Source organism: Pleurodeles waltl, chromosome 5 (assembly GCF_031143425.1).
Source record: "Pleurodeles waltl isolate 20211129_DDA chromosome 5, aPleWal1.hap1.20221129, whole genome shotgun sequence".
NCBI lineage: Eukaryota > Metazoa > Chordata > Amphibia > Caudata > Salamandridae > Pleurodeles > Pleurodeles waltl.
In genome coordinates this window covers 886448571-886474667 of record NC_090444.1, presented here as the reverse complement: position 1 = coordinate 886474667, position 26097 = coordinate 886448571, and the positions used below count along the sequence as shown (strand labels likewise).

Below are 26097 nucleotides of genomic sequence, written 5' to 3'. Positions count from 1 at the left end.
ACACCAGCCCAGCAGCCGGGGTCCCCAGTTCTTACGTGCTCTGTGCTCTGAAGCGGAAGATCCTTGTTTATTTCTGACTCTGAAGCAGAACATGCTGGCCTTGTGCTGATGGACAGCATGCCAGTGCGTTACAGCAGCGGCTATAACACAGCCGGCCTTTTAAAGTTCTACCTTTCATGGGCCCTGATTGGTGCTGCATTGTGATATGTTGAGCTGCAGACATGATGCCATTGCCAGGGCCCATCCCTGCTGACCAGCTGGTGGGAGGGGGTGAGAAGTGAGTACAAGGTAAGATATTTTCTGTTCATCCATCTGTGTCCAGAGCTCATGACACAAAAGAGTGACATGCTTCATGTGATCTTGTTTTACTTGAAGCCTGTAGCTCACTCTGCTGTGCAACATGTAAACAATATTGACAGAGCTAATAGATTTCACATAGGCGAAACCGATTGGCTTTGCCAATGCTTGTTATTTTCTTTTTCTTGGGGCTAATTATTTCCTAGTGTTGAGTAGCCTTTCTGTCCCCAGGGCCAGATTTTGGGTAAACACCCTCAATCCACCCCCAGGGGCAGAACAACGGATGCATCTGTTCTAGACTGCGAGCACAGTACAAATACCTTGGTGAGTCGTCCCCAACCCATTTTTATGGGCAAGCACGAAGTGCTCCGTCCATTCTGTTATCTCTCTTTGGGCTAAAAATCACGCCCATGTCACGTCAGTCACTTACATTGGTTCGTGGGCTTGCCTTTTAAAATCCACTTGCTTTCATTTGTGATAGGCATGCATACGTCATGCCTTTTTCGGTATTTAGCCCACCTACACAGCACCGGTAAAGTACCAAAAACATACGGAGTCCGGACTATTTTACATAGCCCGATAGTGCTGCGTTTATTTTTTTTTGCTTTACAACGCTAATCGCTTTAACCATAACAAATGCGAGACCCGTTGCATTGAAAATGCTTGTTTATATTGAGGGCTATTTGTCCCCTGGTGGCTTTTCTATTCCGTGGCACAGATTTTGGGTAAACTCTCTGAAGCCACAGAAAGACTAATGCAACTGTTGTGGGGGTGGGAGCACTGCATGATGCCGCGGTGAGCACGCCCCTGCATCCTTTTTTATTTCATATTTTTAATGCCTAAAAACCGGTGTGGTCAGCCTGTTGTGTAGCATTTTAGCTGTAGCTCCATGCACGTTATTTTAACACACTAGACCAAGCCGCTGTGCACTCTAACATAGATATATTTTATTCGGCTTTATTTTATTGTTACAGTAGCCACTTTTACGGTCTTGTTTTATTTTCTGTTTATCTAACTGTTTTTGCCTAGGCCAGCACACTGTTCTTAAACAAGACATTCTTGCTCACTCTGTGCTTCTTTCAAGGCTACAGCACGGTACATTGCCGGTGAACGTGGTATAAGTTTAGTCTCCGACATTCGTAGAAAACACACATCTTTACGTAGGGACATTTTCCCAGAACATCAGCTGTGTTATTATAAATGCCGAATGCTTTGCTACAGATGCTAACACAGACCACAGGCCTCTGCTCAGGTAAGGGGGATGATGTCTTCCCAGGGGAACCTGAAGGGCAGAATTAGAGCTTAACATGCTGTTCTCTATCATAACCTAAGTAGGAGTTAGTCTGTTGACCGTAGTGACAATATGATAGCGTTATTTCTATACTTCACTCTCCTCGTCACAATTTTGATGCTGTGTTGTCCTGGTTATTGCTGCTCATGCTTTGATATCTAATATGCAGTTGTTTTATTAAAATAATTATTGAAACATATACTGCCTCGGTTTGTCATTCTATATATGAGACTAAGGTAACTGAGAGAAACGGATGAGACCTGAGTGACCACAACTTCCCTGAGAAACCAATTGTCATGCGCTCAGCTGCCCTGTCATCCCTGCCCTCGGGTAAGGATGATGCACTGCTAGTTGGCTGGAGCAAAACCCGGATTGAAGCAACAGGTGTCATCTGCAGTGGATCAGATTCAGTCTCCTTCACCCCACCGCACACAAAATCCAGTATTCTCATTAGAATAATGAGAGCCTACGTGTCAAGCCAAGTATTGCATTGTGCTCCCTCACCCGTATAGGTACATCAGTCTTTCTGCATCCTTCAAACCCCCCCCCCCTCCCCCCTCCCAGGGTCGATTGAGGGTGAGTGTTAGAAATGGGATCTCTAGTTGGCAGTGATTTACACCCTGTCCAAGTAGGGACCCTCGCTCTAGTCAGGGTAAGAAAGCCACAGCCAAGATAACCCCTGCTCACCCCCTTGGTAGCTTGGCAAGAGCAGTCAGGCTTATCTCGGGGGCAATGTGTAAAGTATATGTACACACATACACCCACACCCACAAAAGTACTCTACACCAGTTTAGATAAATAGCCACTATTTATCTGAGTAAAACAAGACACCGGGACAACACAGAATTGTAGAACGTTTGTTATTACCAATTGCATTTCTTTGCCTCTGTCCCTTCCAAATGTAAGCCAGTGTGCAGGAAAGAAAATATTTGCAGAAATGCCTTCCGAAACACATGCTAGTATCGGTACTCACAAATTCAGATATGTACAGGTAACCACTGCTCCTGATCTCCATATCTGGTGTCCATTTTCAGAAAGACATAGGTTTCCTTGATACCCATTTTTCACACTATATTTTACCAGGTGAATTGCTCTATACCTGGTAAACAATGAAAAACAATTGTAAGGGGTTGCTCAGTTGTTGTCTTTTGGTACCTCATTGGGTTCTTGGAAAACCTACAACCTCCTATATATAACCCTGCAGCCAGAAGGGTCTAGCAGACATAGTGGTATATTGTGACAAGAAGTTAGAAAAGAAAATGTCAGAAATGTCTGTTTTTCTACTCATTTTCAATATTGTTTTATGTCAATGATTAGTTTCTTTGAGAAAACTTTGAGGGATCTACACAAATGTCCCCTTGCTGAATTAACAGTTTAGTCAATTTTTTAAAAAATCCATAGCTTTCTGCGATCACCCATGTGTTTCACAACGGTTTCTACCACAAAGTAGAAGTATGTTGAAAGCACACAAATTAGGAAAAATCGGCTACCTCTCTGAAAAATGCCAAAACTGTTGTTAAAAAAAGAGTTTTTTAAAAGTTATTTAGATCTGCATGCTCCTGGAAGTTGGGAAGATGGCGACTTTAGCACAGCAAATCTTTTGTTGACGGAATGTTTAGGGGAAAAACAGACACTTTTTTTGCGGAGCACCTTTTTCCTGATTTTCACCCCAAAACGTAGCTATTTCTGATGGATACAACTACCTGTGGATTCCTCACCTAATGAACACTCCCACTGCGCCAGCATTCGATGGAAATCTTCTTCCTAGCTTCTGCACGTCAACGAGGACGTCACATTTGCCCACGCGACGCCGTCTGACGTCATACAGGCAATAAGAGGTCCTCGCCGACGTCAGTTCCCTTTTTTCCATGCCATTCGAAACGGTTATCTCCGAGGGAGCTACTGTTGCTGTTCGGCAGTTACAGTGTGTTTTATGGCTGTGTTTTTTCTCTGAAGTTACTGTGTCTCAGAGGAAGTCAGGTTTTAAGCCCTGTCGAGAGTGTGGGGGCAGGATGTCGGCAACGGACCCACATTCTGACTGTTTGTGGTGTTTAAGTTCCGATCACGATGTGGCCAGGTGTGATTCATGTCAGCATATGAATCCGAAAGCCCTGAAGGAGCGAGAGGCCAAACTTTTTATGGCAAAGTCGAAGAAAAAGGAGAAGAGGCACCATCGAAAATCCTCCTCACCGAAGTCTCATCGGCGTCATCGAGACTCCCGGCGCCGTCGAGAATCACGGCGCCGGTCGAGTAAGGAGAGGTCCCGGTCGAGGTCGCCATCGACTCGGCGTCGGAAGACTTGGGAGGTCAGTCCCACAGTCACTCCCCATCCGTCGACGCCGTTGCCTTCTCCAGCCTCGCCGACTTCGCCCGGATCTTCGGGCCAGCCGCCTTCAGTATTTGAGGTTCCACAGCCTCAAATGTTCTCTCCGACGTTGCAGACGTCGAGGCCGGCGTCGGTGTCGCCTTCGATCCAGGCACCCCAGTATCCGGCTTTTCCGGCCCCTGGAGCCGATAATACCGCATTTTTAAATGCGATGCTTTCCATCTTTCAGCAGATGGCTCCAGGTGGCGCACCGGCTGGGCCTTCGGGTCCTTTAGCTTTTAACTTGGGTGCTCCGGCTCCGCTGCGACCAGCACCCTTCATGCCCTTTCTCCCCCTGGGGAACGTGGGCTCGGCGCCGGTGTCGGCTCCGGTGGCTCCAAAGACTTCGGCTCCGGAAGTTTCGACTCCAGCGGCTTCGGTGTTTCGGCCAGTGACGAAATAACATCTACGCATACAGAGGTTCCTCAAGGGCTGTTGAATCTCATGTCGGACGCTCAAGCTGCTGCAACCCAGGTTATCCAATCTGGGTTGGATACAACTGACTCTGTGGCTAGAGCGATGGGCTTCGTAACTCAGGGTTTTCATCAGATGTGCAGTCGACCCTGTTGGATCTCCCTTTTGATGGAGACAAGCTCTTTGGTGCCAAGGCAGATTCGGCCTTGGAGAGGTTTAAGGAGAGCAGGGCCACGGGCAAGTCGTTAGGATTACAAGCCACTTCTTCTGCCTCCTCCAGAATTTTTAGGAGGTTTCGAGGATTTGGTCGTGGCTCATCCTCCTCCTCCTTTCGGGGGGAAATTCCAACAGCCTTCCTCTTCTCTCACCTATAGATCTTTTAGAGGAAGGGGTAGGGTTCGTACCAGGGGAGCCTCTCAGCAGCACTCTGCCGCTTCCTCTTCCTCTGGAGGGGTGCAGCAGGGGAAGCAGCCTTAGGCTTCCACCAATTCCCACTCACTCCTCTCCTGTAGGGGGAAGGTTACTGTATTTTCTTCACAAGTGGGAGGTCATCACATCAGACGCCTGGGTTACCAGCATTGTGAGAAAAGGCTACACCCTTCCCTTTCGAGAGTTTCCGCCCCCCATCCCGCCCACCCATCTTATTGTTCAGAAGAACACCTCCTGTTGTTAGAACAGGAGGTTCAAGTCCTCCTTTTAAAGGGCGCGGTGGAGTTGGTTCCAGAGCAGGAAAGGGGTCAAGGTTGTTATTCAAGGTACTTCCTGATTCCCAAGAAGGATGGTCGGTTGAGACCAATCCTGGACCTAAGGATCTTGAATTGGTTCCTCAAACAGGAAAAGTTCAAGATGCTGACCCTAGCTCAGGTACTTTTGGCGTTGAACAAGGGAGATTGGATGGTGTCTGTCGACTTGCAGGATGCTTATTTTCATATCCCGATACTCAAGTCACACAGGAAGTATCTCCGGTTTGTGGTAGGGTCGCAGCACTAACAGTTTGCGGTCCTCCAGTTTGGTCTTACTTCAGCACCTCGACTCTTCATGAAGATGATGTCGGTGGTTGCGGCAGAGCTCAGTAGGAAGGGGATAGCAGTATTCCCTTACCTGGACGACTGGTTGATCAAAGCCAAGTCCCCGGAGCTTGTGTTGCATCATCTGCAGTCGACAACCCAGTTGTTGTTCGACCTGGGCTTTTCGGTGTACGTGCCCAAATCTCAGCTAGAGCCCTCTCAGCGCCTCCTGTTCATAGGGGCAGTACTGGATACAACATTGAATCAAGCCTTTCCTCCGCCTCAGCGGATTCAAGACATTCAGGCGTTGGTTCCAATGTTTCAAAGTGGAGCGGTCATTCCAGTCCTCAAGGTCCTGCGTCTGCGAGGTCTGTTTGCCTCTTGCATACTGTTGGTCACGCATGCTCGCAGGCACATGAGGGCTCTTCAGTGGTGCCTCCGAAGGCAGTGGTCTCAACACAAAGGAGATCTCGAAGGTTCTGTCAAGATCTCCAGAGATGCTGCCACGGATTTGAAGTGGTGGATTGCGGACGACAATCTTTCCCGGGGAAGGCCGTTCACGCAGCCTCCACCAGTGACCACAGTTATAACGGATGCTTCCACTCTAGGGTGGGGAGCTCATCTGGGGGACCTGGAGATCAAAGGGCTTTGGTCTCCAGAGGAACAGATGTTTCATATCAATCTGTTAGAGTTACGGGCTGTACGTCTGGCTCTCAAGGCCTTCCTCCCATCCCTTCGCGGTCAGACGGTTCAGGTCCTGACGGACAATACTACCGCGATGTGGTATATAAACAAACAGGGAGGAGTGGGGTCGTACCTTCTCTGCAGAGAAGCTCTGCGGCTATGGTCCTGGGCAAAGGACCATCAGATTTGCTTGGTAGCAAATCATCTGGCCGGAGACTTGAATGTGCGTGCGGGCAGTCTCAGTCGCCATTTCTTGGCCGACCACGAGTGGCGTCTCCATCCAGATCAAGTCCGTCTAATCTTTCAGATGTGGGGGTTTCCTCGGATAGATCTGTTTGCCACCCGGGAGAACTTGCACTGCCCGTTATTCTGCAGCCTCCAGTATCCGGTGCAAGAAGCATTGGGGGACGCGTTTCAGAGAACCTGGTGCGACCAGTTGCTTTACGCGTTTCCCCCCATACCCTTTATTCCTCGAGTGTTGAGGAAAATTCGCCAAGACCGGGCCCAAGTAATCTTAATAGCTCCGGATTGGCCAAGGAGGGTGTGGTATTCCGACCTTCTCCAACTCTCACTGTGCCCTCCGCTCCGTCTCCCTCTCAGGGCAGACCTCCTCTCGCAGTCGCAGGGGCAGGTTTTACACCCCAACCTCCAGAGTCTGCACCTTCATGCCTGGAGATTGAGCGGGGCAACCTGAGTTCCTTTTCTCTCCCGCCAGATGTAGTGGATGTTATCTTAGCGGCCAGGCGACACTCCACTAAATCTATCTACGCTAATAGGTGGTCTAAATTTGTGGTATGGTGTGGAGAGAGACAGATTGATCCCTTACGTGCTCATTTGTCAGATGTTTTATCTTTTGCTTTGTCTTTAGCACAGAGGGGTTGTGCAGTGGCTACTGTTAAGGGTTGCTTGTCTGCTTTGTCAGCCTTCATTTGCCTTCCAGACCAGCCTTCGTTATTTAAATCTCCTATAGTACTTAGATTCTTGAAGAGTCTTATGAATACATTTCCTCCAAATCCTTTCGTTATGCCTCAATGGGATTTGTCCTTGGTCCTAACTTTCCTTATGGGGTCCCCTTTTGAGCCTATGCATTCTTGCCCCTTAAGATTGTTAGTTTTTAAAACAGTTTTCCTGGTTGCTATAACATCTGCAAGGAGAGTGAGTGAGTTGCAGGCTTTGTCGGTAAAACCCCCTTATATAACTTTTTACGGGGATAAGGTGGTGTTGAGGACCAAGGCTGCTTTCCTTCCGAAGGTTGTTTCACCCTTTCATTTGGCCCAGACAATTACTCTGTCCACGTTTTATCCTCTGCCTCATCCTTCAAAGGAAGAAGAGAGACTACACCGCTTGGACCCAAAGAGGGCGTTAAGCTTTTACATAGACAGGACAAAGGATTTCAGGCTGGAGGATCAGCTTTTCATCGGATACGTGGGAAAGAGGAGAGGAAAGGCAGTCCACAAGAGAACACTCTCCAGGTGGGTTGTTCTTTGCATTAAAATGTGTTACTCTTTAGCAAAGAAGGCCACTTCGGCCTTGGCCAGGGGTGTTCCGGTGGTCGACATCTGCAAGTCCGCAACTTGGTCGTCCCTTCACACTTTTGCGAAACATTACTGTTTGGACTCTGAGGTCAGAAGGGACGCCCATTTTGCATGGTCAGTGCTGCAGGATTTCTTGGTTTGACCATTCAGGCACCCACCACCGAGCACGGTACTGCTTTGGGACTCTATTCATTAGGTGAGGAATCCACAGGTAGTTGTATCCATCAGAAGAACGAGTTACTTACCTTCGGTAACGACTTTTCTGGTGGATACATTCTCACGGTCCCACCCGCCTCTCCGTTGCCTGTCTGGTCTAACCAAGTATATATATATATATATATATATATATATATATATATATATATATATATATATATATATATATGTTCGATGGCATGTGTAGCTGCAGATACACATGCTGTGCACATCCCGCCATCTGGTGTTGGGCTCAGAGTGTTACAAGTTGTTTTTCTTCGAAGAAGTCCTTTCGAGTCACGAGACCGAGGGACTCCTCCCATTTCGACTCCATTGCGCATGGGCGTCGACTCCATCTGAGACATCGGGTTCCTTTTCGCTCCGAGTTTCGGGTCGGAAAGTTACTTAGAATCTCGGAAAAATCGTCGGTATTGTTTGCGTTCGGTATCGGGTTAGTTACAACAGATCGACACCGAATTAAGAAGAGTTCCGGTGGCCCTTTGGGTTTTTTATCGATCCCCGTCGGGGCCTGGTCGGCCCGGCCACGTGTCTCTTCAAGGCTGATGGAACGGACCCCATTCCGCTTCTGTCCAAAATGCCATAACAAGTATCCATATACAGATCAACACCTGGTCTGTAACTTGTGTTTGTCACCAGAACACAAGGAGGATACTTGTGAGGCCTGTCGAGCGTTTCGGTCCAGGAAAACACTCAGGGACCGAAGAGCAAGAAGACTGCAAATGGCGTTGGCGCCGACAGGACAAGGGCGTTTCGAGGAGGAGGAAGAAACATTCTCCACCCAAGAATCGGACTCGGAGGAGATCGATCCCGAAGAAACGCCAAAAACCGTGAGTAAGACGTCGAAGCAAAGAACTCACGAGAAGACCGCTAAAGCCCAGGGGACGCCACCGCCAACAGGCCATGGCTTAACCGGAAAAATAGGTGACCGTCCATCGGCACCGAAAAAGGGCGAGCTGGTGTCGAAGTCATCCGACTCCGGTCGAGATACCGGCACACAGCAATCTCGGGCCAAGGATAGTGGCTCCGAGAAAATTCGGCATCGAGACAGCGGCACCAAAATGGGTCGGCACCGAGAGGGCACGACGCCGAAAGTAAAGAAGGTTTCGTCCGAACCGAAAAAAGCAGCCGAAAAGGTTTTGGTACCGAAACATCCGGCCTCGGAACCGAAAATAAGTTCCTATTCAGAGGAACAAGGACTGTCCTCACAAATGAAGACACACAGATTTGAACAAGAATTAGAGACAATAGAGCCAGATCTCACACACAGGCGGCTCTTTATTCAAAAAGATACGGGGAAGATCAGCACTCTTCCTCCAATCAAAATGAAACGTGAACTTGCCTTCCAAGACTAGGACAAACAGCCACACGCAAAGGTGGCTAAACAAGTAACACCACCACCATCCCCACATCACTCTCCGCAACCATCACCTGTAGCCACTCCACCAATGATGCAATCCCCAACACATACAGGAATGAGTCAAGATGACCCTGACGCATGGGACCTTTATGACGCACCAGTGTCAGATAATAGCCCTGAATGCTATCCAGCAAGACCATCGCCACCAGAGGATAGTACAGGCTACGCTCAAGTGGTATCGAGAGCTGCAGCATTTCACAATGTCAGCCTTCATTCAGAACCCATTGAAGACGACTTTCTTTTTAATACACTGTCGTCTACACACAGTCAATATCAGAGTCTTCCGATGTTACCCGGAATGCTCAAACACTCCAAACAAGTGTTTGAGGAGCCTGTCAAAGGGAGAGCCATTACTCCAAGAGTAGACAAAAAATATAAACCGCCACCAACAGACCCAGTGTACATCACACAACAGCTAACACCAGACTCTGTTGTAGTGGGAGCAGCGCGCAAAAGAGCCAACTCACATACTTCAGGAGATGCACCACCTCCAGATAAAGAAAGTAGAAAATTCGATGCTGCAGGCAAAAGGGTGGCGGCACAGGCTGCAAACCAGTGGCGCATTGCAAATTCGCAAGCTTTGTTAGCCAGATATGATAGGGCCCACTGGAATGAGATGCAACACTTTATTGAACATTTACCAAAAGAGTTCCAAAAAAGAGCGCAGCAAGTGGTAGAAGAGAGACAGAGTATCTCTAATAATCAAATACGGTCAGCGATGGATGCTGCAGACACAGCTGCTAGAACTGTCAACACAGCAGTAACAATAAGGAGACATGCATGGCTGCGTACATCAGGATTTAAACCAGAGATACAGCAAGCTGTGCTGAATATGCCATTCAATGGACAGCAGTTGTTTGGGCCGGAGGTGGACACTGCGATAGAAAAACTTAAGAAAGACACTGAAACGGCCAAAGCCATGGGCGCACTCTACACCCCGCAGAGCAGAGGCACATTTCGAAAGACACAATTTTGAGGGGGGTTTCGAGGGCAGACCACAGAAGCCACAACCTCACAAACAAAGCCCACTTACCAGAGCCAGTATCAGCGGGGAGGTTTTCGGGGACAATATAGAGGAGGACAATTTCAAAAAAATAGAGGAAAGTTCCAAAGTCCCAAAACTCCTCCGAACAAACAGTGACTTCAAGGTCACAAATCCCCAACACAACACCTGTGGGGGGGAGACTAACCAAGTTTTACACACATTGGGAGGAAATAACAACAGACACTTGGGTCTTAGCAATTATCCAGCATGGTTATTGCATAGAATTTCTCAAATTCCCTCCAAATGTCCCACCGAAAACACACAGTATGTCAAAACAACATATAGATCTTCTAGGAATAGAAGTTCAGGCATTGCTACAGAAAGAAGCAATAGAATTAGTAACAAAACAACAATTAAACACAGGAGTTTACTCACTGTACTTTCTGATACCCAAAAAAGACAAGAGTCTAAGACCTATACTAGATCTCAGAGCATTAAATACCTACATCAAATCAGACCACTTTCACATGGTTACTTTACAAGACGTAATCCCACTGCTCAAACACCAAGACTACATGACAACACTAGACCTAAAGGATGCGTATTTCCATATACCAATACATCCTTCACACAGAAAGTACCTAAGGTTTGTATTCCAAGGGATACATTACCAATTCAAAGTGTTGCCATTCGGAATAACAACTGCACCAAGAGTTTTTACAAAATGCCTGGCAGTAGTAGCTGCACATATCAGAAGGCAGCAAATACATGTGTTCCCGTACCTAGACGATTGGTTAATCAAAACCAACACGCTAAGACGGTGTTCACAACACACAAAATATGTCATCGAAATCCTGCACAAACTAGGTTTCTCTATCAACTACGCGCAGTCACACCTTCTGCCGTGTCAAACACAGCAATACTTAGGAGCAACAATCAACACAGCAAAAGGGATTGCCACTCCAGGTCCACAAAGAGTTCAAACATTTCACAATATAATACATGCCATATATCCAAAACAAAGGATACAAGTCAAAATGGTAATGAAACTACTAGGCATGATGTCTTCATGCATAGCCATTGTCCCAAATGCAAGGTTGCGCATGCGGCCCTTACAACAGTGCCTAGCATCACAATGATCACAAGCACAGGGTCAGCTTCTAGATCTGGTGTTGATAGACCTCCAAACATACATCTCGCTTCAATGGTGGAACAGTATAAATTTAAACCAAGGGCGGCCTTTCCAAGACCCAGTGCCACTATACGTGATAACGACAGATGCTTCCATGACAGGGTGGGGAGCACACCTCAATTAACACAGCATCCAAGGACAATGGGACATACAGCAAAGACAGCTTCACATAAATCACTTAGAACTGTTAGCGGTATTTCTAGCGCTGAAAGCATTTCAACCCATAATAACCCACAAATACATTCTTGTCAAAACGGACAACATGACAACAATGTATTACCTAAACAAACAGGGAGGGACACACTCGACACAGTTGTGTCTCTTGACACAGAAAATATGGCATCGGTCGATTCACATCCACATTCGCCTAATAGCACAATTTATTCCAGGAATTCAGAATCAGTTAGCAGGCAATCTCTCTCGGGATCACCAACAGATCCACGAATGGGAGATTCACCCCCAAATACTGTACTGAACACTTACTTCCAAATTTGGGGAACACCACAAATAGATCTATTTGCAACAAAGGAAAACTCCAAATGCCAAAACTTCGCATCCAGGTACCCACAACATCAGTCTCAGGGCAATGCGCTATGGATGAATTGGTCAGGGATATTTGCGTACGCTTTTCCCCCTCTCCCACTCCTTCCATATCTAGTAAAAAAGTTGAGTCAAAACAAACTCAAACTTATGCTAATAGCACCAACATGGGCAAGACAACCTTGGTACACAACACTACTAGACCTTTCATTAGTACCTCATGTCAAACTACCAAACAGACCAGATCTGTTAATACAACACAAACAACAGATCAGATATCCAAATCCAACATCGCTGAATCTAGCAATTTGGCTCCTGAAATCCTAGAATTCGGACACTTAGACCTCACACAAGAATGTATGGAGGTCATAAGACAAGCTAGGAAGCCTACCACTAGACACTGCTATGCAAATAAGTGGAAAAGATTTGTTTATTACTGCCATAATAATCAAATTCAACCCTTACACGCATCTGCAAAAGATATAGTAGGATACTTACTACATTTGCAAAAATCAAAACTAGCTTTCTCTTCCATAAAGATACATCTTACTGCAAATTCAGCTTACCTGCAAATTACGCACTCAACTTCATTATTTAGGATACCAGTCATAAAAGCATTTATGGAAGGCCTAAAGAGAATTATACCACCAAGAACACCACCAGTTCCTTCATGGAACCTCAACATTGTCTTAACACGACTCATGGGTCCGCCTTTTGAGCCCATGCACTCTTGTGAAATGCAATACTTAACGTGGAAAGTTGCATTTTTGATTGCCATCACATCTCTAAGAAGGGTGAGTGAAATTCAAGCATTTACCATACAAGAACCATTTATTCAAATACACAAGAATAAAGTAGTTCTACGGACAAATCCCAAATTTTTACCAAAAGTTATCTCACCGTTCCACTTGAATCAAACGGTAGACTTACCAGTGTTCTTTCCACAGCCAGATTCTGTAGCTGAAAGAGCACTACATACATTAGACATCAAAAGAGCGCTAATGTACTACATTGACAGAACAAAACTAATTCGAAAAACAAAACAGCTATTTATTGCCTTTCAAAAGCCTCATACAGGAAATCCAATTTCAAAACAAGGCATTGCTAGATGGATAGTTAAGTGTATTCAAACCTGCTATCTTAAAGCAAAGAGAGAGCTGCCTATTACACCAAAGGCACACTCAACCAGAAAGAAAGGTGCTACCATGGCCTTTCTAGGAAATATTCCAATGAACGAAATATGTAAGGCAGCAACATGGTCTACACCTCATACATTTACCAAACACTGCTGTGTAGATGTGTTAACTTCACAACAAGCCACAGTAGGTCAAGCTGTACTACGAACATTGTTTCAGACAACTTCAACTCCTACAGGCTGAACCACCGCTTTTGGGGAGATAACTGCTTACTAGTCTATGCACAGCATGTGTATCTGCAGCTACACATGCCATCGAACAGAAAATGTCACTTACCCAGTGTACATCTGTTCGTGGCATTAGTCGCTGCAGATTCACATGCGCCCACCCGCCTCCCCGGGAGCCTGTAGCCGTTTAAAAGTTGATCTGGAACACTTGTAAATTTGTAAATATATTACTTTAAACTTCATTATGTACATACGTATTCACTCCATTGCATGGGCACTATTACTAGCATACACAACTCCTACCTCACCCTCTGCGGGGAAAACAATCTAAGATGGAGTCGACGCCCATGCGCAATGGAGTCGAAATGGGAGGAGTCCCTCGGTCTCGTGACTCGAAAAGACTTCTTCGACCAAAAACAACTTGTAACACTCCGAGCCCAACACCAGATGGCGGGATGTGCACAGCATGTGAATCTGCAGCGACTAATGCCACGAACAGATGTACACTGGGTAAGTGACATTTTCCATATATATATGTTTTTATATATAGTTTATATATTTATTTACTTGTTTAAAAAAAAAAAAAAATTAGTAGTCCATCTTCTCGCAGTGATGTGTTGTTTCAATGTCATTAAATATGGCTATTGTCTTTCATCTCAATGGGTTATTGTTCTCAGGCACGTAAAAAATGTTGGTACTCACGTCGGCGAGTACCTCTTATTGCCTGCATGACGTCAGACGGCGTCGCGTGGGCAAATGTGACGTCCTTGTCGACGTGCAGAAGCTAGGAAGAAGATTTCCGTCGAATGCTGGCGCAGTGGGAGTGTTCTAGACTAGGTAGCTAATGTATCCACCAGAAAAGTCATTACCGAAGGTAAGTAACTCGTTCTTTTTGCCTATTTTTCAGCCCCTTCCAGGCCAATCCCCAAACCCTGGGGACCTTTAGAACCACCAGGATGTTGGAAAAAAAAGATGCAAATTTGACATGGATACTTTATGTGGAAAAATGTTATGGAGGCCTAAGCTCAAAGTACCCTAAATAGCGGAAAAAAGGCTTAGGATTTTAAGATGAAAGGCCTAGCAGCAAAAGTGTTAAGGAGTTCATTTAAAACTCCCAAGTGTTTGTCCCATTTCAGATTGTTTGCAGTGGTAAAAAATAAGTACTGCTCTAATGGGACTTTATTTAGAAACCACACAAACTTCTTAACTCTCTTAGAGGCTGGCCCTCTGTTTAGTGTGCAAAGCTTAGGCACACTGTGCAGGGGTCCAGGCAACCACACATTGGTTTACAGAGGTAAAAACTAGATCACCTAATCCTCTAATTTGTGTGGTAGCTTGGTGCAAAGCATTTCTTGTACTCACAGAATCAATCATGCAACTCACACATAAGAAGGAATAACTCAAGACCAATTTATAAAAATTACTTCACATGTTTATATGACTTTTAAGACTAAGATTATCAAAATTGGTTAAGTACCTTTGGAGATATGGATTTTTTAAGCTTAATTAAAAAAAAAAAAATTGTGCGTAATTATGCACCATAGGAATCAATAAAAAGTCACCTTTAAAAATACATATAAAATCGTACAGTTGAATTACCAAGTTCTTCTTTTACAGGTTGGGTGATGTTGTCAGTGAGCACACTGTGCAAACTGGAAAAGTTTGGGTGGCTCCCTGTTCTTGCGGGAGCAGCAATGAAAAGTCTCTGGAGCTGGTGCTAAGCCACTGCAAAGGACCACTTGGAAAAGCACTGCACAGGTAAGTTTAGAGGTGGTTCCTTGGGGTTCCCTTGGAGTGTCAAGATCGCAAGGGGTGAAGGACCTTTCGGGCACAGCAGGCTCTTCGTTGCAGGGTGCAGAGCGGCTGGTGCAGAGTGAATTGGTGATCCAGGAGCTGTGCGCAAAGATGCCCTTGGGATCTGGAGGTAAGTCAATTTAGGGGTCGCCTACAGGACAAAGGTGGCACTCTGGTGGGAGGCCAGGGTGTTCCTGAAGTCCTCTGACTGGGGCTTCCTCCTGGTCCTTTTTCAGCCCGGGCGGGCTTGTTTTCCTGGTGTCCAACGTCAGCTGACCAGTACCCAGGGTATTGGTATGGTTTGGCCACTGGAGGGTGCAGTGCCACCAGTGCCACCCAACTTGGCACACTTGCAGGGTTTGGCCTCATGGTCGTTGGTGTGCCGTCTGGTCCAGCTGCAACTTCCGGTTCAGGAGTTAGGAGCCAGTCAGTGAAGTGACCCTCACTGGGTTGCTGGTTTCTTCTTTGTTGTGGAGTGGTACTTCCACTCTGGAGGGAGTTCTTGGGCAATTGGCGAAGCCTGTAGGTCCTCTAGGTTTCTTGTGGTCAGTCAGGTTTCCAGCAGCTCCTCAGCAGTGAGTGTCGGGTCCTGGGTGGAGTCGGCAGGATTTGGCACCTTTTCTTTGTGCAGCAGGTCCACAGTTCTCGTGCCTTGGATCTTCTTTATGCTGTACATCGATGTATCCTTCAAATCTGGTTATCTGGTCTAGGAGTGCCCACTAAATATTGAATTTAGTGGGCTTTTTAGGGGGAACCTGGTAGTGTCCAATGGGACACTTACTTCCCTTTGGGTGGCCACACCCACTATAGTGACAACTAATTTAATTATTCCACCAATACTATATTATTGTACTGCTAACTCCACAGAAATAGATACAGACCTAGTCTAATTTCAGCTCCATATCAATAATCCGGGCCACTGGAATTATGTGGCAGGGAGGACATAATTATATGGCAGGGTTAATTGAATAATGCGGCAAGAAAAGGCCTATTATGCAGTGTAATGCATAGCAGTTTGTGTTGGTATCACCTCGTTATTCTGGCATTTTTACAGATGGTAACGCTTTCTGGGCAAAGGTTTCAGCTGATCAGTTCCACTTTGACACTCAAATACAGAAATAAACAAAAGAAAGGTGACGATTCAGCCTTTGTGAAAGACTTTCCACTACTCAACAAAATGTGCTGCTGAGTTTTTATTAACTTTTAACTGTTTGAGCTAGAACCATTTTTTGTGCAGAAATAGGCAGATTATGTATTAGATGGTGGATTATGTGACAAATCCATATTTTGCAAAAAATGCCGCAGAATCACAGAATCCCAGTTACTCTGACAATAGATAGTTTAAATGACTGTCTGCAAGGTAGAATGATTTCTTCATCCCTCCACTTTCAAAGCGACTTCTAACCAGGGCCCGAAGTACAAAGGAGATATGTGAATTTGCTAGGCAAGAAATCAGTTGTGATTCCAGTAACTAAATAGAATGAATTGTTACTGCTAGAATGTTGTGCTTGATTTTAGTTCCTATGTTAATTAGTGAGGTTAAGTCGTAGTAAGGTACAGCCATAGGACTCAGAACTGTTTTCTTTTTAAATAAAGGTTGATTAAAACTTTTCCAGATGTATTTAACAGCTATTACTCCCTAATGCTTCTTCTTAACCTAATATACATACTGTATGTAATGCATGAGTAATTGATGTGCCCATCACCTGACTGACTTTCCTGTGGACTTTCCTATGGACTTGAAGGTCCAGTGTGCTGTGGGGCCTGAGAGGAGGTGCTATAAAAATCAACATGCTCTCCCGCAGCTCGAGACGTGTCCTGACTGCGCCCAGGCCAAAAGTGGGACTCTCTGCGCCCGAACGAGGTTGGGCCACTCTTCTTTCATCTGCAACCTTCATTGATAACTGAGGTTACACCACAAACAATACGTAAATGCAAAGGCGCTGGCAATCCAAGCTCACTGACTAACACCAGCACCATAGATGCGTTTATTATACAGGGTTTTGAGTGCTAAACAAGGAGAGAGAAATAGCAGAAAGAAGGCCTTTAAACCGGGGAGATTTGTCTGGGGAGGGCCAGTGGGTATTGATTGTGTTTTAGCTTTGGCTTCCCCCATTGTGTACACAGCTGTTAGCAGTCCCTGTCTACCCCTTTCTTTCACTAACCACAGTCCCCATGTTAATGTGCTGGTCATCAAGCATAAGAGGAAGGTGCAGAGTGAAATTGGTGCTAAAACAGAAGGAGGCGAGCCTCGTTCCAGCCTGTATAAACCACTACAAGAAAGGTTGACATACATCAAGACATCCCTAATGAAGGTGGAGTACTTAAGGGCAACTGCACCCATTAATACCATCATTGCGCAAGCTAGCAATATTTTAGAGATGACAAGTATACCTGCTACTGCCTTACCTACCAGCTTCACAAGCAGGGACTTAGATCTTGCTTGAGTTATGTTTTGGGAGCTGGAAAGGTTCGCTGGTTTGATGCTTTGTACAAAAGCAGGATTGCGCCTCTGTGATAAACATTCCTCCAGAGCACCGTCTGTAGGTCTTAACCATGTGGGTTGCCAAAAATCCAATTTAATTTAAGAACAATGTCACCAACTGGCTCACCAAAAGTTTTGAAGCTGATTTTGATCAAATTATTCTCGCAAGGCAGTTTTCATGGATAGGATTTTCGCAAAAGTTAGTTGGTGGGGACACTATTATAATTCTTTAAAAGCCCTCTCATCGTTAGCTGTAAGCTCTGCTGAATTTGCAGTCTTTACAGCGGTATTAGTGATATTTTGTTACTTCCCCTTGGTTTCTATTACAAACCTGTTTTACCTTGCCGCCATGTACCTTCAAACTTCAAGCAACCCTCATTTACTATGCAGTACAAATCCACTTCAAAACCACTTTTTCACTGTGCAAGATGTAATGGATATCGATTGACAATATTGATTGACAATTCAGGCATTTACCCAACTTCAGTTCAGATGTAGTAGCAAGCTCCAACCATAAGTTAGCTCTTTTCAACCCAGAGGCACAACTTCGCCAAGATCTGACCTAGTGAGGATAATGAGTTGGAATATTGGGAGCTATGCCATTCGGACTGAGTGCAGAGCTTGGTCAACTTTTATAGAGTGATTTGGCATTATCTTGTTACATAAAGCCTGGGAAGTCTCTGAGGTTCAGCGCAGTGGCTATAGTTGCTACCCTATCGTCTCTCAACCATTCAACTCCGGGAGAGCTAAAAGGGGGGGATGATAAATTTGGCTGAAGCTATCATTTACTTTTAATCTTACTCCTGTAGATGTAGACAGCAATGCAATACAGACATTAGTTGTAAAGTGCTGCCATCAATTTAACCAATGTCTATTTAACTTTTATAATGATGAACTTTTGTATTCCAACAACATTAATTTTAAGAGACGGTTTAAAGTGGTGAATACCATTACCAAGCAGCATAGAGAGCTGTTGCAGTTTACTAATGTAATTTTATGTGTTGATTTTAATGTTTTTCTAAATGTTTCCAGAGTAGAACAAGGTTTTAGGATTGATAATATTTTACTTAATACCAATTCACGCTCTAACCTTGGAGGCACAGTAAGGGAATTTTATTCTTGAGAGGGATTTGATAAACATCCACAAAACACACCAAACCCAAACTTCCATCGCTCGCCGTGGTTCTGCATCTTCTATTGACTACATTTTTTGTCTAGATCACTCATTTGTTGTGTTTCTAATTGTTAATTTAAATATAGGAAGTCACAGTTGCCCTCACAAAGTCTATCGACCTTCCCCATTTCTCAGCCTGTCATCTGGCCTTGCTCAAGAATACATATTTACACTAAAAATATCAGCTTAGCTTGGTGTGGAAAACTACCCAACTCTGTGATATATTTAGAAAAATTTGCAATGGGTAATTTTGTAGCCTTTAAAACTTCTCTCGCAGAAGAAGGAGAGAGTGCAGCTATAGCTGTGTCTTTGACTGCGATTTGTGTGTCTATGAGAAAATTACTTATGAAGCCTGTCTCTAGCTCTGGTACCCACATTCCTGAGTGGTTTGATGCTCTCCTGCTAAACGTAAATTGAGAAATGCTTTGGGTAGCAAACCCAGGAATAAGGAGGAAGTGAGGAGCTGCAGGGCCCACAATAGGCATACCCTTATGCAAAGACCAAGGAGATTAGGGCTAATAATCCAAAGGACAAAATAGAAGCCAAAAAACGGATAGAGTCTGAATCTTTTTGGCTTATGCTTAGCCATATTAGAAGCTGTAATAGAACTATGACACCACTTCGTTCAGATATCACTACAGATGATTGGGCCCACATTTTTAGAATGTTTATCGCATCCGCAGCTCTGAAGCGTCATATGCAAGCCAGCCTGTCACTAGAATCCCTAGTGCCAGCCTCCAGGAAGATTTGGAAGAAGTAAGCACAGCCCTTTTGGAAAGCCCTTATGATAAAGCCCTTGGGCCTGAAGACGTTCCTGTTGACCTACTCAAGTGGAATCATGATGATTAGGCTCCTTTCCTCACTAATATTTTTATTTCACTTGAACATTGCTTCCCTGCTGCCCTCCTGGTCCTCCACTCTGATAGTCCCTCTTCTTAAAAATGGGTACTGTTTAGATTCTTGCTCTTTATTGGATGATCCGCTAAAGAACAAGAGTCTGCTCTTTAGCAGAGTTTTTGGGAGAGTCATTTTAACCGTATTAGATCTTGGGTGAACAATCATAATATTTTAAGTTATTGTCAGTATGGACTTAGAGAGCGAGTTGGCATGGTGGAGCAGTATCTGAATGTCTAACTTATTATCAGCAAGCATGCTGTTTTTAGATACTGCCCACTGTACCTGGCTTTCATTGGCTTGTCCAGTGCATTTGATCGTGTCAGCAGGTCTAAACGTTGGTCAACATTAATTGGCAAAGAGCTGGATCCTGCTCTGGTAAATTTCTTGTTTTTCTTTCATCAGAATTTAACTTTCAGGGTTAGATTCAGACCGAACTATGGGTGTACCAAGCCTTTTGGTCTCAATCCGCAGGGTTGCATTTTAGTGACCATCTTGTTTATTTTTTACATAAATGATTTGGCCATCATTTGACTCTCAGTTGACAGGTTGTACCCCAGATCAGCAATTTACAGGTTCCAGCATAACTTTATGCTTATGATGCTGTGTTGTAGCACGTTCGCCAAGAAGTCTGTCACATTTATCACAATGTTGTGCTAATTTTATGATGTGCCTAAATAATGGACACCAACTCCATTAAATCCTACATTATGGCATGTGGCATCAAGAGACAAAGCTTGAGACCAACTATTATCAATTCTAATAAGCTGTCAGTAATGACTAGCTTCCCTTACTTGGGGGTCCACTTTGACTCCTCTGGACATTGACATTCCAATTTAGCTACTGGGTGCTTTAAATTTACCCAAACAATTGATGCTCTTTTTAATTTGGTTCCTGTTGTTGTGGGTAAGCCAGCAACAGCGTTTTTGGAAATTTATAAAACACAATGGCCCTCATTTCGACCTCGGCGGTCTTTTTCAAAGACCACCGATGTACCGCCATGCTGAAGACCGCCAGTGCAGGTGGTTTTCTGCGTGGCGTATTATGACTGCTGACAGCCCTCCGTCCTTTTTCGGGCGGAGAGCCGCCAGCAGCCAAACTGGCGGTCGGCAGGGAAGTGGAGGCTGCTCCATCTCCACCACCCCGTCATCAGAACACCCCCCACCGAATCACGTTCCATGATTCGGTGTTGCAGTGTTCTGGTGACTGGAAGCTGGCGGCGGAGCAGCCCCTATGGATCCCGTCCCCTCCCGGAGGATCAACGGACAAGGTAAGTTGATCGTCCGTTAGGGGAGGGGGGTGAAGGGGTGTTGTGTGTTGTGCGCGTGCATGGGGGTGTGCATGTGAGTATGTAGAGGAGGTGTGTAAGTGCGTGTATGCATGTGGGGGGGTGTTGTGTGTATGGGAAATGTGTGCTGGTCGGTCTGTGTGCATGTCTGTATGTGTGCGGGTATGTGTTGTAGGGTATGTGTGCGTGTAGAGGTGTGTGTCTGTGCCTGTTGGGGGTAGGGAGGGGGTGTGTATCTGCATGTTGGCGGTAGGGGTGGGGAGGGGGGTCCTACCACTTTTGGAGGGTGGCAGGGGTGTGGGGGATGTGGAGGGAGGACTTGGGGGTGATAGTGCCTACCGCCATGGATTTCGTGGCGGTTCCAAACCACCCGAAATCCATGGCGCATGCAGGGTCCTGATACCGCCGGCGGTCTGGTGACGGCCGCTGGGCTGGAGACCGAAGTCTCGAGCCCATCGGTCGTCACCGCCCTGGCGGTCGGAGTGGAGAAGTGGCGGACGACCATGGCGGTAACCGCCATGGTCATAATTCCGTTTTTGCAATATGGCCAGTTTGCCCAGTTTAGTAACACTCTTTGGAGATTTTAGTAGGCATGTTTATGAAACAGAGAGCTTGAAGGCCAGTTTCCTAACTTTTTGGTCTCCTCTTCACATAAAGCTTTATAAAATGTGGAGAATGTCTGCCAATTCTGTTATAGCTATGTTCGAGTCTGGATCTCAGATTCTGGTAATGTAAGACGTTTCTTATGACAGGAGGGCATTGTAAGACAATTATCTCATCAGTGTTGTTTTCTTCTTTTTTGTGCTGCTTGGTTCCATTTCAGTTCCCTGTTATAGAAATGATAGGAATGTTTGGGTTTTTCCATGCTTTCTACGTTTTAGAAGACCCGATCTGCTTCCTTAGGTGATGACCTTTGTGTTTTGTTCAAGCATTTTCCAGTTCTGGGGTAGATAACTTGCATTACCTTTCTTTAATGAATGTGTAACATTTGTGGCCAGTGACAAAAATTCTGATGTAGTTCTGTTAACTATGTCACCTGCTGAATGATCTCAATTTGCACTAGAGAAACTGATATCACAGGTCCGCTCAAGATAATCAGAATTTTACACTCCACCCACCATTAACATCACACTGAGCACCTCTTTTGGTGGCCAAAGATGAACCGATATGTCAAGGAGGCAGTCTGAGGATGTGCTACCTGTAGAATTGCTGACAAGGATCTTGGCACAGGGACACCACCTATGATTCCAGTGGAAATACCAAACAAGTTTAGAAGAAGGTGGCTTTAGATTCCTTGAGTCCATTCCATGGGTTGCAGTTATGTTTGCCCTTGTTCTGATAGACTATGGCCCTCATTCCGACCCTGGCGGTTTGAAACCGCCAGGGCGGAGGGCAACGGAAGCACCGCCAACAGGCTGGCGGTGCTTCCAGGGCTATTCTGACCGCGGCGGTAAAGCTGCGGTCAGAAAAGGGGAACCGGCGGTTTCCCGACGGTTTTCCCCTGGCCCAGGGAATCCTCCAGCGCCTCCATGGGGATTCCGACCCCCTTCCCGCCAGCCTGTTTCTGGCGGTTTTCACCGCCAGAACCAGGATGGCGGGAACGGGTGTCGTGGGGCACCTGGGGGCCCCTGCACTGCCCATACCACTGGCATGGGCAGTGCAGGGGCCCCCTAACAGGGCCCCACAAAGATTTTCACTGTCTGCTTAGCAGACAGTGAAAATCGCGACGGGTGCCACTGCACCCGTCGCACCCCTGCAACTCCGCCGGCTCCATTCGGAGCCGGGTTCATGGTTACAGGGGCTTTCCCGCTGGGCCGGCAGGCGCTCTTTTGGAGGGCGCCCGCCGGCCCAGCGGGAAAGTTGGAATGGCCGCCGCGGTCATTCGGCGGTGAACGCATGGCGGGCGGCGACCGCCGCCCACCGCTGTCAGAATGACCGCCTATATGTCCAAATGGATTGAAATTAAATTTGTTAGACAACAATGCTAAATTAGTCACTGGATTTTGAAGGTACGTCTTTGTGCATGAAGGTCTCCCCAGGGCAGTGTTCATCCCATGAGATGAAGCAGAGTTTGAAGAAGACAGGAATTAAGCATTATGAAGCTAGCTTATAATAATCCCAATGTAACTGTTTGCTTCAAAGAGCTAGCAAAATAGTTGGGAGCTATGTCAGATTAGCTGTAGCTGCCAAATTATCAGTTGGTTAAGTGGTGAGCTAAAAGGCCGCGCATGTGCTAGCACACTAGAGGCCAGACTTAATGCCTTTGTCAATGTTTGTTTGCAATATGGCCAGTTTGCCCAGTTTAGTAACTCTCTTTGGATATGTTAGTAGGCATGTTTATGAAACAGAGAGCTTGAAGGCCAGTTTCCTGACTTTTTGGTCTCCTCTTCACATAAAGCCTCATAAAACGTGGAGTATGTCTGCCAATTCTGTTCTAGCTAAGTGCAAGTCTGGATCTCGGATTCTGGTAATGTAAGAAGTTTCTTATGAAGGGCGGACATTGTAAGAGAGTTATCTCATCAGTGTTGTTTTCTGCTTTTGTGTGCTGCTTGGTTCCATTTCTGTTCCCTCTTATAGAAATTATAGGAATTTTTGGGTTTTTCCATATCTTCTACGTTTTAGAAGACCCGATCTGCTTCCTAAGGTGTTGACCTTTGTGATGTGTTCAAGCATTTTCCAGTTCTGCGGTAGATAACTTGCATTACCTTTCTTTAATGAATGTGTAACATTTGTGGCCAGTGACAAAAAGTCTGATGTAGTTCCGTTGCCTATGTCACCTGCTGAATGGTCACAATTTGCACTGGAGAAACTGATATCACAGGTCCGCTCAAGATAATCAGAATTTTACACTCCACCCACCATTAACATCACACTGAACACCTCTTTTGGTGGCCAAAGGTGAACCGATATGTCAAGGAGAAAGACTGAGGATGTGCTACCTGTAGAAATGCTGACAAGAATCTTGGCACAGGGACACCACCTATGGTTCCATGTTTTAGAAGAAGGTGGCTTTAGATTCCCTGGGCCCATTCCATGGGTTGCAGTTATGTTTGCCCTTGTTCTGATAGACTATAGGTCCAAATGGATTGAAATTAAAATTGTTAGACAACAATGTTAAATTGGTCACTGGATTTTTAAGGTACGTCTTTGTGCATGAAGGTCTCCCCAGAGCAATGTTCATCCCATGAGATGAAGCAGAGTTTGAAGGAGACAGGAATTAAGCATTATGAAATAATCCTTATAATAATCCTAATGTAATTGTTTGCTTCAAAGAGCTAACGAAATAGTTGGTGGCTATGTCAGGTTAGCTGTAGCTGGCAAATTATCAGTTGGTTAAGTAGTGCAAGAAATGTTGTGATCCTGTCATTTCACCACTCACTCTACCATGTGTGTCGCACTTTTGAAGTATTGAAATGGAGCACGGCTACAACCATGATAAACTCTCAGAAGCTCAATCGTTGCTCTAAGAGTCGGGATTTGTTGTATGTAAAGGCCTGGCTGTTGATGCTGGACTGAAAAATGGGCAATCACATTATGAGTGGTGTCAATAAGGTTACTGTAAAGTTTGGGCCAGAAGAATACGTAGAAAGGTCGTATTGCCTGGATTGGACCCAAAGATTATTGGGAAGAAGAGTGAGAACGGTTAGGAATGGTTCCATATATTTTCTGACAGTATTGGCGCTAAGTGTGTCTTCATTCACACATAAAGACGCGATCTTTGTGCTTAAAGGAATTTGCTTGAACACTGTTTAGTTCTCTCAACCTTTCTGGTTATAGAGCAGCCCTCGGTTAAAGTATTAGCTTTAATGTATTACCGAATCTGTGTATATAAAATTTAGAGCATTTTTTGCAGTTTGCATATGTATTTATGTTATTATGCTGTGGATCAGTCTTGTCTGCTTGTAGTCTGTACGTTGTTACTTTTAGTTTGATTGTTTTCGTTTGGGATTTTAGGCGAGCACGCAAGCACTTTGACCTGTTGTAAGTATGTGGGCTTTTAACCATGCCCATCTCATGCCCATCACTTTCATTCCTTCCTCGGCTTGCCTTTCAAAAATCACTTGATGTCATTGGTAAATGCTTTACGGTTGTCCCACCTTGAAGATGTTGATGTCACGCCTTGTAGACTGCCCCTGTTACATGGATTATTGCACGATTGCTGATATACTTCAGCGTGGGTGGACTATTTATTTTCTTCTTTTGTCTCTCCCTTTCATGCTGCATGGCGGCAATGGTGTGCACAGCACGGACAGACAGAACAGCGTGAACTTGAGGTGGTGTTGGAATGCTGGTCACATTGTTGAGTTACCTAATCAGAGTAATTTCTTGAAGCTCTCCCCGTAAAACACTTGAAATTGGTAAATGCTTTATGTAAAACAGAAATCCTCGAAGCAAAAGCAGCTCTCCCGGCACAGTGGGAGAGCTGATACTACAATATTCACTGCACTTGGGTATTCACTGCACTTGGGAAACTCACCCCATAATGCTTTGCAGGGCTTTACTTTCACTATTCATTTGTGCGTATAACTCAGCCTGTGGTGGCCCTAGGACAATGGGACCACCTGCAACACGTTCAGCACAACGTACTCTTTCTGTGTATATCATCTCTGGGTCCCCACACTAGGTTAGTGGAGGCCCCAAAATAATAACCCCTCCCACCATTCAGTGTCTCTAAGCGCTCTCCTGGCTGGATCGTTTGATTTATAGCTGGGAGTAGCTTATATTTTAAGGGCTTTGTTTGTAATATCATTGCTATAGGCCTGCTCCCCCTGAAAATGTGTAATGCACTATGCTCTCAAGGGGCTCCATATATGGTCACGGTTTATATGATAATTGTATATGTTTTAATAGTTTCTCCTTATTACAATTCTGACCATGATTCGGGCCAACTTTACATCCTTATTATGCTATGACTATCTGAACTATCTTGATAAGTTTGGGTGAACCTTTTAGTTTATTTCTCCTCTGTGGCTTTTTTTGGGAAATCATGTTAGCCAGCCAGCAACTCTGATGGAGGGGTGGTGAAAGTGGTATTCTATTGGAATTAGCATGGCAGATTTAAATTAGGATGCTAAATGGCAACATTTTCATTTTTTGCTGCAGATAGCGGAAGAAGGTAAATGGAAGTATTTTAGCTATTTGCACGACCACTGGAA

At 45.3% G+C, this 26097-nt stretch overlaps 1 protein-coding gene across 1 annotated transcript in view; it reads left to right on the top strand.

Annotated features, from left to right (window-relative positions):
- Positions 1 to 26097, top strand: part of SPRTN (SprT-like N-terminal domain) — a 201549-nt gene that overhangs the window by 129559 nt on the left and 45893 nt on the right. The window lies entirely within an intron of this gene.